This window comes from Castanea sativa, chromosome 3 (assembly GCF_040712315.1).
Source record: "Castanea sativa cultivar Marrone di Chiusa Pesio chromosome 3, ASM4071231v1".
NCBI lineage: Eukaryota > Viridiplantae > Streptophyta > Magnoliopsida > Fagales > Fagaceae > Castanea > Castanea sativa.
This window is the reverse complement of record NC_134015.1, coordinates 764,307-775,062: the sequence shown is the minus strand read 5'-3', so window position 1 is coordinate 775,062 and position 10,756 is coordinate 764,307. Positions and strand designations below refer to the sequence as shown.

The 10,756-nt window shown below is 32.0% G+C and overlaps 1 long non-coding RNA gene across 2 annotated transcripts; it reads right to left on the bottom strand.

Moving 5' to 3' along the window:
* Positions 1-5,785: 5,785 nt before the first annotated feature.
* Positions 5,786-8,943, bottom strand: LOC142627670 (uncharacterized). Of its 2 annotated transcripts, XR_012842913.1 has the most exons (3): positions 7,479-8,943; positions 6,935-7,387; positions 5,786-6,292 (listed from the first exon to the last, which is right to left on the bottom strand). It is a non-coding gene; the product is annotated as an uncharacterized LOC142627670 (long non-coding RNA). The 2 variants fall into 2 exon arrangements; XR_012842912.1 differs by lacking the exon at positions 5,786-6,292 and having other exon boundaries at positions 6,853-7,387.
* Between the last annotated feature and the right edge of the window lie 1,813 nt (positions 8,944-10,756).

Below are 10,756 nucleotides of genomic sequence, written 5' to 3'. Positions count from 1 at the left end.
CTCATACATCATAATAATTATATATACGCACACTTGAGTTCCTTGATTAATATAAATATAAAGGGGAAAGTTAAAAGATTAATATAAATATAAGATATTTCAAAAAAAAAATCGTTTGAATACTTAAAATAAAAATAAAAATAAATAAATTAACTTACAAGTATTATCAATGATTATACTAACTCTGCTAATAAGTTCAAAAAAATAAATTGAAACCAAGCACAAAAAAGGCTCAAATTATAACTTACATTTACATTATATATTTTTTATTAATCAAATATTTTTTAATAAAAATTAAGTAATTTATTCTTCTATTAATTAAAAAATTTTGAATTAATTTTTTGACTTCTACTCCAACTAAAAGTCTATTATCAGCATTTTAAGAACAAGTAATTAGTAAATTAATTTTATATTATTTGTTATGATCTATGTCCTCAAATTAAGGGATAACATTTAATAATTGTTTAATTTAAATAAAACTAAAATTCTATCATCAAAATTTTTTCTAAACTTAAATCTCACACAACTCACTTTTTTTCCCCAATATGCAACTTATGCTTATGTTTTAATATAATAAATTCATCCTACTTATTGTTCTTGACTTCTAAATTTACATGCATGATATTATGCCAGAGGAAATTTACGATAAAGAAGCAAAATAGTGGACACTCATTTAAGTTCTTGGTACTCTTATGAAAGTTTTTAATTTTTTTTATATATTCTCAATTTTTGAACTTTTTTGTGTATGTTTCGATTTTGAGTTTTGGTTATTGTATTTAATTTGTGAGTGTGTTGAAATTTTCATTAGACCATCACTAGGAATAGGAATGTGTTGATATTTTTGAACTATTTTGTTTATTATGGTTTATGCTGACAATAGTATATAGTAAACATGACTCAAATAGGAATGATCAAACTTGTATCACATCTCATAGTAAGAAATTAACACAAAGCATAAAAATAATTTTAAAATATGAAAATAGATAAACACGGATAAAATTTAAAGTTTAAACTCTAAAAAATTAGAACTTAAAATATATTTTTTTAATGATTTTTATTACTATTTATTTAATAATTTAGATTTAATTATTTTTTAAAAAATTAACTAACATATGAATTAATTTTCATCATGCCGTACATCATACGGGAATAATACTTGTATATACAATAAAGTACTCTCACATATGTATATTGAACTTTACTTTTATACTATATTTTTGTGACAGATTATAAATTGTCTTTGTTATAACGTGGACATGCTGAACAATTCATAAGTTGAATGCTAGGTGGGTAAAACTGGAAGGAGCGGAAAACAATAAAAATTCCTTTTCCGAATTGTAATAGGAGTATGTATATGTGAGGCGATTTTTCTTGTATAAAAAGGCTTTGGTCAGTTTGTAAGAATATAGAAAAAATAGAGGGCTATATATTACGATCACTTTTAACCTAGAAAGCAGAAAAAAAAAAGAGAAAAAAAAACCCCATGCCGCTTTCTCTGTGCCTTTTCTCTATGCTAGCCGCTAGCACTCTAATTTTTTTCTCTATTTTATGTATCTAGTGTAATATATAGTATTCATGAGCAACTAAATTTATAATTAAGATTAAGGATGAACCGTTATTGAAGATTATCATTACTATTTCTGTAATTTTATTTTTTGAGATAATTTCATAAGGACATATATTTATTAACTAAGTTAACTTAGTACCTATTTAACTATTAAAAACAATTTCATTTATAAGTGATATTTTTACTTTGAAAAAAATAAAATAAAAGATAGATTCATACTAAATGTTTTTTTTTATGAGACTAAATGTTCTTTAATTTTTGATAATAAACAAAATATAGTGAGTATGCTATTATTATGTCTTTATGAGTCCAAATCTTCTGTCTCATTTTTCCTATACCTCTTTATGCTCCACAAATTAAAACTTGACACATGGCCACTTATTTAATTAAATTTTACTCTTTTGCATTTCTTATTTCAATTGCTCAAAATAAATATTAAAAAAACAAAAAACCCAAAAGATCTCACTGTCGATCCTCCAACCCCAAAGTTCGCCGGCGGCACTAACAAAAGAACGCCGGCGACATCAACACCGGCCATCCACCACCACCACTAACATTCATTTGGATTCCTATTCTTTTGTCTGATCTCCAAGGGTCTTAAGCTTTCAGTTCCTTTTTTTTTTTTTTCTAGATTTGCAAATTTAGGCCACAAAGTGAAATGGGTTTCTCTGGAAGTTTGGCTCTTTATGGTTTGTTGGGTGGGCTAAAATGTTGGTTGGTCATTTTTCTGGTGGAGATCTTATGTAAACATTAGTGGGTTTTCGGTCTTTTGACTTGCTAAAACTTGTATGCGATTTGAAGAAGACAAGGAGGCAGTGGATATGGGTTACAAATTTGAAGAAGACAATGAGCTAGTTGTGTGGTCTGCTGGCAGAAGATAACTATGTTGATGACGCCAAAGACCTCTTGTTAGTTCCACCAATGAGGCTTGGTGGTGGTGAACCGGTGGCGGTAGCAATGGGGATCTGTTGTTCTGTTGATGAGGATTGTTGGGTCTTGGATGTTTTTTTTTTCTTTTTAATATTTATTTCGAGCAACTGAAATAAAGAAATGCAAAAAATACTAATTTAATTAAATATGTTGACACGTTATAAGTTTTTATTTGTGGAACATAAAGTAGTATAGAAAAAGTGAAATAGAAGATTTGAACTCTGTTCTTTTATATTAAAATATTATTAAAATATATGTATTGCTTTTTATATCAACTAATATATATAAAGAGAAAATTCTACGGTACCCCCAAAAAAAAGGGGTACGGTACCCACTAGTAGGTAACCTGCTATACTAGGTTACTTTTTTCTCACATTTGACGGTTCTATTTTCACATTGTGCAATTTTAACATCACACGTGACAGTTCTTTTCTCACATTTGTTGGTTCCCTTACTTTTTTCTCACATTTGACGGTTTCATCCTCACATTATACAGTTCTAACATCACATGTGACAGTTCTTTTCTCACATTTGGTGGTCCCTTTACTTTTTTTTCTAACATTTGTCAGTTCCATCCTCACATTGTATAGTTCCAACATCACATGTGACAGTTCTTTTCTCACATTTGGTAGTTCCCTTAATTTTTTCTCACATTTGACGGTTCCATCCTCACATTGTGCAGTTCCAACATCACATGTGACAGTTCTTTTCTCACATTTAGTGGTTTCCTTACTCTCTTTTTTTTCTCATATTTGACGGTTCCATCTTAACATTGTGCAGTTCCAACATCACATGTAACAGTTCTTTTCTCACATTTGGTGGTTTTTTTTTTTTCTCACATTTGATGGTTGCATCCTCATATTGTGCAATTCTAACATCACATATGACAATTTTTTTCTCACATTTGGTGGTTCCCTTACTTTTTTCTCACATCTGACAGTTCCATTCTCACATTGTGCAGTTCCAACATCAAATGTGACACTTTTTTTCTCACATTTGATGGTTCTATCCTCACATTGTGCAGTTCCTGCATCACATGTGATAGTTCTTTTTTCACATTTGGTGGTTTCCTTATTTTTTTTCTCAAAACTGATGGTTCCATCCTCATATTGTGCAGTTTCAACACCACATGTGGTAGTTCTTTTCTTACATTTGATGGTTCCCTTACTTTTTCTCACATTTGACGGTTTCATCATCACATTGTGCAGTTCTAACATCACATATGACAGTTCTTTTTTCACATTGGGTGATTCCCTTACTTTTTTCTCACATTTGACAGTTTCATCCTTACATTGTGTAGTTCTAATATCACATGTAACAGTTATTTTCTCAAATTAGGTGGTTCCCTTACTTTTTTCTCATACTTGACGGTTCCATTCTCACTTTTTTCTGACCATATTTTTGTCACATTTGGTGGTACTCTATCTTTTTCCTCACATTTGAAGTTCCATTGTTACATTGGGCAGTATCGAATATCACATCTAACCGTACTTTTACATTTGTGCCCACCACTAAAGTCACTTTTTAACTTATTAATAACCGCTCACCACAATAGCAATTTAAAAAAAAAAATTGTAACTCTAGCATTTTCCTTTTTTTAAAAGCTATTTAAAAAAATTTAGATCTGAAATCTAAAACAAAATAAACATCTCTAAAAATTAGCCCAACAAAAAAAATTACTAATAGTAAAGTTAAAAAAAATTAAGCTCAATTAACCAATTTTACCAAAAATAAACAACCCGGCCCATTTAAAAATTTTAAACAAAATAAGTTAGGTCTTCATAGTTTATCATTTTGACTACAATGAAAAGTGTCAGCCTCATTTGAGTTAGCAGAGCCTCATTTTTTTTTTCCTCATATTTGATGGTTCTATTGTTACATTAGGTAGACCAACATCACATATGGTCATAGCTAACCCGACCCAACCCAACCCCACTAACTTACCTAATGATCGACAAATATATATAACAAAAATACCCCTAAACCTCTAAAATTGCCGAAATACCCTTTAATATAATAAAATGACCAAAATACCCCCTAAAACTTAAAAATGACCAAATACCCCCCAAAACTCTTAAAAATTACTAGGATATCCTTAAAGCCTAAAAAATGACTGAGATACCCTATAATCCTTTAAATGAGCAAAATGACCCTAAAATTTAAAAAATGTCTAAAATACTCTTAGAACCTAAAAAATGACCTTAATGACCTTGAAACCTAAAAAATGAATAAAACCCTTAACCTAACAATTACTGAAATATCGTTAGAACCTAAAAAACGATCGTAATACACATAAAACCTAAAAAATGACCGAAATACCCATAGACCTTAAAAATGACCAAAATGACTTTAAAACCTAAAAAAATTTCAAACCACCCTTGAAACTTATAAAATTACCAAAATACCTCATAAAATTTGAAAATGACCAAAATACCACCAAAACCCTCAACAATTACCGGAATACCCATAGAACCTAAAAAATGATTATGGGTGCAAACAATGATATAAATAATACCCTTAGAATATAAAAAAAGGATCGAATGACCTTGAAACCTAAAAAATGATAGAAATGACCTTAAAACCTAAAAAAATGACCAAAATAACCATGAAGACTAAAAAATGACCAAAATAACCATGAAGGCTAAAAAATGACCAAAATACCCTTAGAACAAAGAAAATAACCGTAATGCCCACATTCCAAGAGAATGACCGAAATACCCTTAAAAACATAAAAATGACCGAAATACCCTTAGTACCTAAAAAATGACCGAAATAATCTCGAGCCTAAAAAAAGGACCAAAATGCCCTCAAAACCTAAAAAAACCAAAATACGCTCGATTCCATCTAAAATTTCTGGAATACTCTTGTTATGAGTGTAAGACTACTCAACAAGTTTGACATTGAATCATCAAAGGGTCAAAGTGGGAAAATTAGATGTTATTTAATAGTTTACAAGTCGAAGAAATTCGTTCTTGTAGTGCATAACTATGCATCAATTTCCATCTCCTAATAAAATATATATCTTTTAGTCAAACTGTGCAATCCAATTGCTAGCAAGTGTTTGAACTTTGAAGTATTGAAATAAGATTAACAATAAGTGAAACATTTTATTTTTATTTTTTCAAACTATAATGGTTGTGCCTTGCAAATTTATTTTCAAATTCTTGTCAAAAACCTAATTGTCAACTACAAAACTGAAAAAGAATGAGTGCCCTGAAGTACAAGTACATGCATGCACCCAACACATACATTTGTAATCACAAAAAATAAAAAATCAGTCTCCCATTCATTAAAGAAAAAAAATTCACTAAATCACTAACTCATAAACAATCATATATGATGTTCCACTGATTTATGTATGTGTGAATATTATCTAGTGGAACTCAAATTTTGTAGACGCGAGTTCTACTAGTATTTTTTTTTTTTTAACTACCAACGTCTCAGTAAATCCCCTAAAGTAGCATTTTAAGATATACTATAAATAAAAAATTAATAGTTTCAATGGAAAGTTCATAGTTTTAACATTTAACACACAGATAAGGTCCACACATGAATGAACTAAGTTTTGCCAATAGCTTTTTTTTTGGCTAAAAACTCTATAATATCACATTAGAATCTATACCACTGTAGCTACATTTTTCCAACAACTAATACTTTATAACAACTAAAAGTAATTTGCTCTTTCACAAGTTGTATATGCTTAACAACCAAGTCCGCAAATATCTTGTCAATAGATGGTGTCCACCTTGTCCTTGAAGGTTCCAGCTTTGGCAGATGATTAGCTTCACTGTACATCTACAAGTATAAAAAATGTAAAGTGCATATTTTGTTTCACATGATCATCCACTACCTTCCCTCCTCCTTTATTTATTTATAATCTATCTAGACCAATGAACCATGTCTCAAATGGCATATGTGGCTCCCACCATAACATAATGGCTCTTCTAAGACCACAAATTTTACCATAATTTGATGAATCAGTCAAATGTGAGTGATGTACAATTATTTTGATAAAGATTATCTGACACAATGTTGTTAATTGATTGTGTGCTTTCAATAATCTTAATCATCTCTCCAATCTAGCTAATTAATAAAGCATCACATTCACCAATCAATATCACAATTGCATAGAACTCATGTTGTTTGCTATGTTTACAGCATAGTGGAGTTGTATTGGGTGAATTTATACTCCAAAAAGTCTAAACAAATTTTGCACCTCAGACATGCTATAATTATTGAAGACAATAAAATTTCTACCTTAGACAGTGTGAGATTCTTCCACCTTTTAAAATTCCATTCAAAAAAGCATGATGAATACATAACATTAAATGACCAACAGGAAATATACACAACCATTAATCAAGATAACCTCACAAATACAAACCAAATCCTCTTAAATTAAGCTAAAACAGGGCAGTAGAGGGAAAAAAAATATACCGAATGAAAACTTTTCTGGCCAATACCACCTACTGGTGTAAGCTGCATAACTAGCTCTAAAGTATCAGGACCTTTGACATTTAAAGGTCCTGTTGGCGTAGAAGCACCATCATTGCTTAAAAACCATCTAGCTCTTGAATTATCAGCTGCCCTTAGCAATGGTACTTGGTGCAGCCCATTGAAATTTCTTTGTGGTGAGAGTCCCCTAGAAGATTTCAAATTTCTATTTGGGGATCTAGGTCTTTCTGTGGCTGGCGTTCGCCACAAAATAGTACATCCTTTTAATCAGACATTTGCGACTGCATATTATGCCTTGCAGGCTGAATAGTTTTTTACAACTTTTGACTTTAGTCCATCTTCCTTCTCGCTTCAAAAACCCATGGAATTCTCTTAATCTTCCTTTTGTTTATCAGTTTCAAACGCAAATCATTTGGACTCATCCAGGAATCTTCACTTGAATTAGGGCATCAGAGTTAGGGCAGTGAAACATATAAAGAACTAGAAATGATATAAAAAGCTAATATAATAAGAGATAAGTAGTCACCATGTACTCCAATGTCATCGCGACCCTGATTGATACCATTGCTTTGCTGCTTGTAAATGACATACACCCATCAATATTAAACTAAAAACATTTTTTGTAACAACTGAATCAGAAACATGGACAGCTAATTCTCTGAATAACATAAACCAATCCATGAGCCCCTGTTTTAAATGAAAGTAGGTTTCCATGAACAATAATACCTCTGGTTAATAAGAAAAGTAGGAATAAGACAGGAATCAAAATGTTCAAAGAATTTTTATCACTTTAAAACTCGTTAGAATTTTGAAGAAAACATTGCCCTAGACCACCTTGCCCTTGGTGGTGCTTTTGGAAAATAAACTGGGAAGAATGCCATTAAACTGACCCCCTGCTATAACCAAGGTTAAAACTCCTGTCTCTTCTCTCTAATTTTGCAGCAACTAAATAAAGCATAAAGTTTCTCCTATTTTTCCTCAGCAATCATGAAATGTATTTAATTGTCTCAACAGCCTATATGGTCTTAGCATAATGGTAACCTGAAATCCCTAAAACCATCAATCTAGACCATTATAAAATACTGGAAAATTATAATCAATCAGTTTAAATTCACAAGCAACTAAACAACAAGCACCGCTTGTTCGTGGAAAAAAAAAAACCATTGGCATTACTCCTAAATCTCTCTTCCCTAGACCATTTGCTTCCATTAGTACTAGGATGTGCGTGGGCATAGCCTGATATATTTCCTTCCCCCTTTACTACCTCCAAAAGAATTGAACCACACAAACATTGAATCAACAAAACAACACACACAACGCAAATACAAATGAACTAAACTCAATCTAATCATCAAAACAAGTTAATTCTCTAAAACCCAAATCCAATAATTCGCCCACCAATTCACACACTCAATAAAGCTAAACTCAATTTAACCAACAAAATTAGTTACTTCCCCAAAACCTGTATCCGAAAACTCACCAATCTGTTCACATGGTCCGACAAGCTAAGCTCAACTTAACCAACAAAATTAGTTACTTATAAAACAAACCCGAGTCCGAAAATTCACTAATCAATTCATACATTCAATGAGTTAAACTCAATTATACCAAAAAAACCCCGTGCCTTCTCCAAAACCCGAATCTGCCTATTATGAAATTTCAGTTCATATTTCACAAAGTTTCTAATGCTAGTGCTGAAAATTCCTAGAGGAAAAAAAAAAACCAATCAAATAGGCCCAAATCTTGACGATAAATTCAGGGAATGAAGAAAAAACCTATCCTACTCTCGCCTTCACTTGAAATAAATCATCAAACCCACCATTCAAAAACCCAAATCTTGAAGATAAACTCAGGGAAAAGGTATGAAGAGTGGCTACTTGAGATTTGTATTAAGACGAGGTGAAGATCAGCAAAGATCGACGAGCAGAGTTCTCTTGACAAGCAGAATTGAAGAACGCAGCAGAGAAGTAGAGAGAGAGAGAACACGAGACGGCGAGAGAGAAAAAATGAGACTAGTCTGTTTTTTCCTTTGTTTTAGTGTTTGACTTTATATGTTCTCTTCTTGACCGGTTATTGGTAATTCATTAAAATCATATTAACGGCCTGAATCAAAACAAGCGAAATCAATGGTTAAATGTATGAGTGGGTACTGTACCCACACAAAAAAATGTGGGTACTGTAGAATGACCCCATGTGAGCTGGTATATGGTGTACCCGGTATATATGCCGGGTCACTCACACACTGACAGGTCCCACACACTGTGGAGCCTGCTTCTGTGTGAGAGACCCAGCATATATGCCGGGTACAACATATAATTTTCGCACGTATTGGGCTAAACTAATCTACCGATCTTTTAAAAACTGACTTCCATTTTGTTCTTATACTATTAGCTAGGATACCACTTGCTACTCAAGTTAATGTGGGTGAGAACCCCTAGAGGCCTAGACTGATTACACATCATGCCTTTTACTTTTAAGCAATTCATAATCAACTTATGGATCTGGCATCTATACCCTCATTTTTCTTTTGTAATATTATCCAAGGTCAAAAAGACATACATGATACAACCAAATTTAATATAGGAAGGGGAAAAAGTTCAAATACCACGTCTTTTTGCACGCAAGTCTTACCATTTCAAAGTGGGAACAGGGTCCGAGGGCGATTTCACTTGAATTGGATATACAATATTTTAAAGTGGTGCCAGATTTTTGTGGGTGCTGTCGATTTAAGCAAGCTCTTAGTCTTAAACCCATTGGTACGTAATCAATTACTTTTCTCTTTAAATATGCCATGCATATCTTTTCCCCAAGTCATCATATTCTTTTTCTTTATCCTCTTCTTCAAATATTTCATCCATAAAATTTTTGTTTCTTTTATTTATCTTCTTGAAGCATAAAACTGGAGAAACCCATGTTAAGAGAAGCTCCTAATGCTCAACCAAAAAACAAGCAAAAGAATGGTACTAGGAGGAGCATCAATTGACATGGAACAAGTACTTCTCAACCTTCGGCGAAATGCCCATTTTCTTCAAATTAATTAGGCAAATGCCCCTCTTTTGAAACTCGATTTTCTCAAAATCGAGTTTAAAAAAAATAATTCTGGAGTCCAATAGCAACGTTTTAAAGAGTCTATAGTGACGTTTTAAAAACCTATAGCGGAGTTTGGTAACTCGACCTCCATGAAGTCGAGTTACATGCAAGTTTTTTTTTTTTTTTTTTTTACCTATAACTCGATTTCATGGAGATCAAGTTCTAAAATGTCACTATAGTTTCCTTAAAACATCACTATAGGCTCCTTAAAACGTCGCTATAGGACTTAAATCGATTTTGAGAAAATCGAGTTTCAAAAGAGGAGAATTTCCCTAATTAGTTTAGGAAAGAGGGCAACTTGCTATTTTTTTTTTTTTTTGTGAAAAGGGCAAAAGCCCATTTTGGCCCTCAACCTTCTGATGATCTTTGCCATCGTTTTGAATCCTTTAGGACACTAGAAATGGGTGTTCCAAGGACCAACACGACCGAGGAAAAACTATCTTGGCTGCGCTCTCAAATCATTGGTGGTGAAGCAGAAATCGATTCTCTCTTTGGAAAAAGAAGACTCATCTATGCTGATCACACAGCCTCTGGTCGGTCTCTTCAATATATCGAAACTTTCATCATTGACAACGTTCTTCCTTTTTATGTTAATTTAGCATTTCTTCCTTTCTATTATTATAATATGTTCTTTAATTATAATCTCAACATATTAATGATGAATAAGTAAGCTTTATCATAAAGAAAATGTAAAAAACAGTATACATAGTCATA